Below are 6334 nucleotides of genomic sequence, written 5' to 3' on the forward strand. Positions count from 1 at the left end.
TGCCTGGCGTGGGCCTGCCGCCCAGGCCTCCGCCCTGCCCTCGCATCCCTCTCAGGTCAGCGTACACATGGTAACCTGGCGTGGGGAGTCTTTAGTTGACCGCTCACCATTTCTTTGGGACAGTTCCCTCCTGGCACAGCTGGGCAGGGCCTCCCTCCCTCCCTCCCTCCCGGGGCCTCCGCCCCAAGTCTCTGGCCTCCTGTGCCGGGAGAGACCTGTGGGCGGCCCAGTCGTGTGCCTCCCCCAGGGGAAAGGACAGGCCACAAGTTGATACCCCAACTCCTGTGCAGGAGGTGAGGAGAGGGGCCCAGCAGGCAGCAGCTGCCCGGGCTGCACTGTCACCCAGTGAGGGGGTCCCTCGGGGGGCCATGCCCACAGGGCCTCCCCCTCCCTGCGTGTGTGCTGGCTTTGACACAGTAACTGGGTTCCTGCTGGAGCCCAGCCTCACCCCACCTTTCAGACAGTCTGGCCAACTTTGCAAAGCGCCTGCTGGGGCGAGAGGAATGGGGGTGAGGTGGCCCACATGGGCGGGGCCTGGAGCCAGGGAATTAGCCGCATTTCCTGGGGGAACACAGAGGCCGGGGAACACAGAGGCCCCGGCACAGGCAGGGCAACATGGCCGCTTCCTACCGGGGGCTGGCTCCTCAGTGAGCCGCTCTCGGTGGCGCTCTGGGCGTGGCCCCATGTGGCACTTAGGGGGACAGTGGACAACTGAACATGCATTAACAGGCTTATTCCAGGGACTTCACTGCCCCACCCCCCCGTGGGGTCACCTGTCCCCTTCTCCTGAAGACTCTGCCTCTCCCTGGTCATGTCATGGTGCCCACTGTGGGCAGGGGCGGGGCCCAGAAGTGCCCTCTGGCTGCTGGACACCCAACTCACTGTCCCTGGGCCAGAGCCCCTGGGGCTCGGTCAGCGTCACCTGCCCACCACCTGGTCTCCCTCTCCCCCTGCTTGTGCCCATGATCCCAGGGTGGGGGCGGCTGGCCCCAAGGCCCTAGGAACTCCCAGGCCCTGCAGAGGAGAGGCCCTGCTTCCGGCCCTGTGGCCTGAGGGCTGCAGTCCCTCCACCAGCCAGACCTCACGTGCCGTCCAGAGCTCATCCCGAGCCTCCCAAGCCCCTGCTTCTCCCCATGTCCTTGGTTCCAGCCACCGTCCCCTCCTGCCGGCCCGCTCTGGAGCCTCCTAACAAGTCCTCACCGACCACCCTCCACCCAGCAGCCGGGTCACCTGTGTCCTACAGTCAGGCCCCCGGCCCTGCGGCTTGGATGGCTTCTCCCCTGGCCCGTGCACACTGCAGGCACATGGCCTCCTGGCTGCTTCTGGCCCCCAATTCCATCTGCCCTTGAGCACCGGGTGACCTCCACCTGCTCGCCTCGGCCTCCTCCCCGTCATCAGGCCCAGCTCAAGGTCACCACCTGGAGGCTTGACCTCCAGCTCAAGTGCAGCCCACCCCCTGCCCCTGACCCTTTCTCCTGCGTCCTGACTTGGCTGCACCGCCTCCTCCCTGGACTGCTGCTTGAGTCGGGCTCCCCTGGAGGGTGACTCCCTCGGCCACCAGCTGCGTCCGGCACCTGGCACCGCGGATGCTCAGAAGATGGCTGTGGGCGGAGAGTCCCTAGGTCACCCCTGGCCCCTGGACACTGTGACACTGTGACAGCCCCAGCCCAGGCCCAGTCTTTCCTGAGGTGCCACCAGCTGCCCCCTCGCCCTGCGTTACAGCGGCTCCGCAGCCCTGCCCGGAGCCCCTGGCTGTGCCCGCGTGGCCCTGGAGCCGCGGGTTCCAGCGTGTTTGCAGCAGGAGGAGCTGGCGCGTTGGAGCTGTCACGCCAAGTCTGAATCGGCAACAGTTGGACTTGTTACTTGTCAAATCCACTTTCTTTGTGCTCGCCGTCTCCCGCCTCCCCCTCTCGTTTCCCCCGCAGCGCTCTGCCCGTGCAGCCCTGGCCGAGAAGCAGGTGGGCGAGCCTGCTCAGGGGGGCCCGGGTGGGTGCCGGCCTCTCCGGCTCCGGACCAGAGCTGCCAAATTCTCGTGGTGGTGGTGGTGGTGGTGGTGGTGGAAGCAGGCAAAGTCAGTGCCCCAGAGGCAGCTGGGTCCTGGCTCTGCTTGTCAGCTGCCTGACTTGGGGCGAGTTCCCCAGCCCCTCTGCCTCAGTGTCCCCACTTGTGGAATGGGGATCCGGACCGGCTACCTCACAGAGGGTGATTGTGAGGACCGGTGAGCCGGAGCCGGTGGAACATTTAGGTCACAGTGCCCGGCACGTCATAGGTGCCCAACCAACTGGCCGCTAAGTGAGCAACATCCAGGGGGGCAGCCGACCTGCCTCCCCCGGGAGATGCTTCCGAGACTTGCACCCTCACCCAGTGAGCTGGCGGGGGGAGGCTGGGCAGGAGGAGAGGGGGTGGGAGACCCATGGCGGGGCTGGCATGGGGAGGCACTGAATGGCCTCTGTGCCCGGTGCCCGCAGGACTGGCCCCAGTCACCTGGGCGTCTTAGGCTGCCTTGAGCCAAGGGGCCAGGAGGGAGTGATGGCAGCAGCTCCCAGGGCCCTGCCGGCCCAGCTTGCCCGCCCCCTGCTGGGGAGGTGGGGGGGGATCCGGGGAGCCCCATAGTATTTAACACTCCTTACTGGGGGTGGGTGGGCAGAGTGGCTGCACAGAGTGCCCAGGCCTGTGGGATGTGTGCCTCCCTCTGTCACTCAGGCTAAGAGCCACCTGTCCCTTCATCAGTTCACTCACCCACCCATGTATCCACCCTCCCACCCAACATCTACCCATCTAACCACAAGCCCCACCAACCATCCACTCACCAGCCATCTCTCACGTCCCCTACTGTCTAGCCATCCCCCATCCATCCACCCCTGCATCCTCCCCTCTCTCCATCCACCCCTGCACCCTCCCACTCTGCATCCATCCACCCCTGCATCCTCCCCTCTCCATCCATCCATCCATCCTCCCACTCTCCATCCATCCATCCCTGCACCCTCCCCACTCTGCATCCATCCATCCCTGCACCCTCCCCACTCTGCATCCATCCATCTCTGCATCCTCCCCACTCTGCATCCATCCATCCCTGTACTCTCCCCACTCTCCATCCATCCACCCCTGCATCCTCCCCACTCTCCATCCATCCATCGACCCAGCATACATTTCCCGACTGTCTTCTCTGGTGAGGTCCTGGATACCACCCTCCCCTCTGCATCCATCCATCTCTGCATCCTCCCCACTCTGCATCCATCCATCCCTGTACTCTCCCCACTCTCCATCCATCCACCCCTGCATCCTCCCCACTCTCCATCCATCCATCGACCCAGCATACATTTCCCGACTGTCTTCTCTGGCAAGGTCCTGGATACAGTGTGGAGTGTCTAATGCTCTGGGGCTTTAGCAGGTAAAACTTTTGAGACTTTCCATCTTATCTCTTTGGCTCTGTTCTCACTTCTCTCTCTCTCTCTCTCTCTCTCTCTCTCTCTCTCTCTCAAATGCACACATGCGTACACACACAGAGAGTATATACTAGTATTTGTTCTTCCGGCCCTCAGTCTCCCTGAGTCATGGCTGTCCCTCTCGCTTGCCCCGTCTTTCCTGGCCCTGCTGGCATGTTACCCCCTCTCCTCCCTCCTCCTCCCACCAGTGCTCTGGGTTTGCATGGGGGCCTCTCTGCCTGCACTGGGCCGCCAGCTACCCCCACCTTGTCCCCCCTCCCCAGTCCCTTCGGGTAAAAGCCTCCCCTTCTCCCCCTCCCCACCCCCACCTGCCTGCCCTGCGTGCTCGGGTCTGATGCTTTCTTTGATGAGACACCAGTGAGGTGGTGTCTGCGTTTTGTTAAATGTCATCAATAAATTATGAATCCTCTCTTGGGCGGGAGCCCCCCATCATCAGCAGAGGGCCTGTGAAGCGGAGGGGGGGGCTCCCCAAGGACTGATGGGAGCCTTGTCTAGGCCCGCCCTCGGGTAGCCCTGAGAACCCCTGGCCCAGCAGTGCCTGAACCAGAGGTGCTCCCTGCCCCGCCCCCCCTTTGCTCCTGTTGTCCTGACCGTGCTGGGGCCTCCCTGGACTCTGCCTGCCGCCGGGCACCCACTGGGCATTGCATTGGCACTTTCCATTCCAGTTTCAAATGTTCATCGCCTGCGAGGTCGGCAGTAACAAGCTCATTTAAGGATGAAAAGATGGGGCCCAGTGGGCGACCCCATGGGAAGGGCTGGGGCGGAAGCCTGTGCTCCCCTGTCCCTCCCTCCTGGTCGCCAGGTGGTTGTGCGCCCGGCTTGGTGCCAGGGTGGGGTGGGGAATGGAAGGAGCCCTCTGCCCACGCCCCGAGAGGTGGGCGCTGAGCTGCGTCCTGAGTCTTAAGATGAATCAAGGCCCTGCGGCAGAGGGTGGGTAGAATGGACTGGAGCTGGGTATGCAGAAGCCAGGGTTGAGGGCTCTGGGTTTAATGCTCAGAAAGCAGACACCATGGTTTCTTGCTGAGTCATTTCCTCATGCTGGCGTCCCGGCTCCCGGCTTGGGAAGCCCAGTCCTTGAGCGCCTCAGACCAGACCTGCCTTCTCTCCAGTCGTGTTTGTCTTTTGCTCTGACCTGTGTTTGCGAAGCTCCCTGGGGCTGCTGGGCGGGGGCCTGTGGACGGAGCCCTGCGGCCCCGAGGGACCCCTATGAACCTCTCGGCCGCTGGAGTCCCCTGGGAGTCCCCAGGGCACGGCCCCAAGCTTGGCACAGACCATGCTGGTTAAGCTTAGACGCTGCTTAGTAACCGCCCGGAAGGGCCGAGCCGGGCAGTGCCCTGTGCCTGGAGGGAGGGGCAGGGGCGGGACCGCACTGGCTCCATCACCTGCCAGCTGCGAACAGATGCGGGCCAGTGCGCAGACCCTGTGAGCCTCGGTTTCCCCACCGCGCACAGGTGACAGTGCCCCTCCCAGGCCGCTGTCGGAGGGATATAAGCTCACGGGTGCCACCCGGGCCTGGTGCCGGTGGGTGTGGGAGCGTTCACTGTTGCCCTGAGGAGGGTCGCTCAGCTCACTGGCCCGGCCCACGGGGCCTCGTGAGGGGCTGGGGCGACCTTAAGAGAAAGCAGGATCTTCCCTTGCGCTGGTCTCTCTGGTCTCTCTGTCCCCCCTGGGCCCCCTGCCCCTCCAGCCCCTCCCTGGGCCTCTGACCTGGGAGCCCAGCAGGAGAGAGAACAGGCTCATGGGTCCTAATTATAGTCTCTCTTGGATCCATGGGGCCTTGGCTGGAGGGCAGGCTGGTGCCGAGGGCACTGCCAGGCGGCCCGGGGGCTGTGAGCACCGGGAACTGGCAGGACAGGGAGGCCTCTTCTCCCTGGACCCTCACCCCTCACCCGGGGTGAGCGGGTCTCACCTTCCCACGCTGTGCTCCGGGGGAGGCCAGGGCCAGGGTGGGGAGGGGTGATGGCGGGGAGGCGCTGCTGGGATCACTCCCAGGTCTGGTCTGTGAAAGCTGGGGCCCCTGAAGGAGAGGAGGTGGGGCTGGAGCTGAATGGTGAGGTGGGGGCAGGGTCACAGGTCAGCCTGGTGTCCTCAGGGCCACAGAGGCGGTGAGGGAGAGGAAGCGTCCGTCAGAGACAGGGGAGTGGGGGGGTCCCCTCCCCATGCCAGCATGGAACGTTCGGAGGAGGGGATCTGCCAGCAGGTGGTCCTGGGACCTGGGCTTCAGGAGGGAAGGGCTGCCCTGGGCAGAGGGTGCGGCCTTACCCTCAGAGGCGTGCTCTGGGCGAGGGTGAGGGCTGGGATGTGCCCCCTCTGCCCCAGGCTTCCTTCTAGAACCCCCTGCAGCCACCTGTGCGTCTCCTTGTCTGTGCGGCTGGTCACTCAGTGGCCTTTCCCGTCTGGGGGCCTGGCCTGCGGAGGGGACAGGGATGCGGGAGGTGTCAGGAGGCGGAGGGAGAGGCCCCCTCCCGATGACATCAGTCGAGCCTGTTACATAAGGCGTGGGGCATTGTCTGGGCGCGGGCGGCTCTGCCCAGGTGGCTCCCTGCGGCGTGGACAGGCATCCGATCCCCAGCCTGGCTCCCAGCCAGCCCGTCACTGCCCCCTGGGGCGACTCTGGGGGCCCCAGGCACCTTTTCAACTGGCCCAAAGTGCCTGCCCCTCCCCCATCAGGGCTCAGGGACAGATCTCTTGTCCAGCCTCAGCCTGCCCGTCCTTGAGCAAGGCCTGCCCACATCAACCCAGGGGGTCCCTGCAGTGCCCGGCCCTGTGCCCACAGCCCAGGCCTAGGCCACAGCAGCTGTGCCTTCCACGTGGTCCTGTGCTCAGCAGTGCCCCTCGCTGCTGGTCAGGCCCACTGAGCTGGCCCCGGGGACGGCTGGCACTTGGGC

Source organism: Myotis davidii, unplaced genomic scaffold, assembly GCF_000327345.1.
Source record: "Myotis davidii unplaced genomic scaffold, ASM32734v1 scaffold299, whole genome shotgun sequence".
Classification (NCBI taxonomy): domain Eukaryota; kingdom Metazoa; phylum Chordata; class Mammalia; order Chiroptera; family Vespertilionidae; genus Myotis; species Myotis davidii.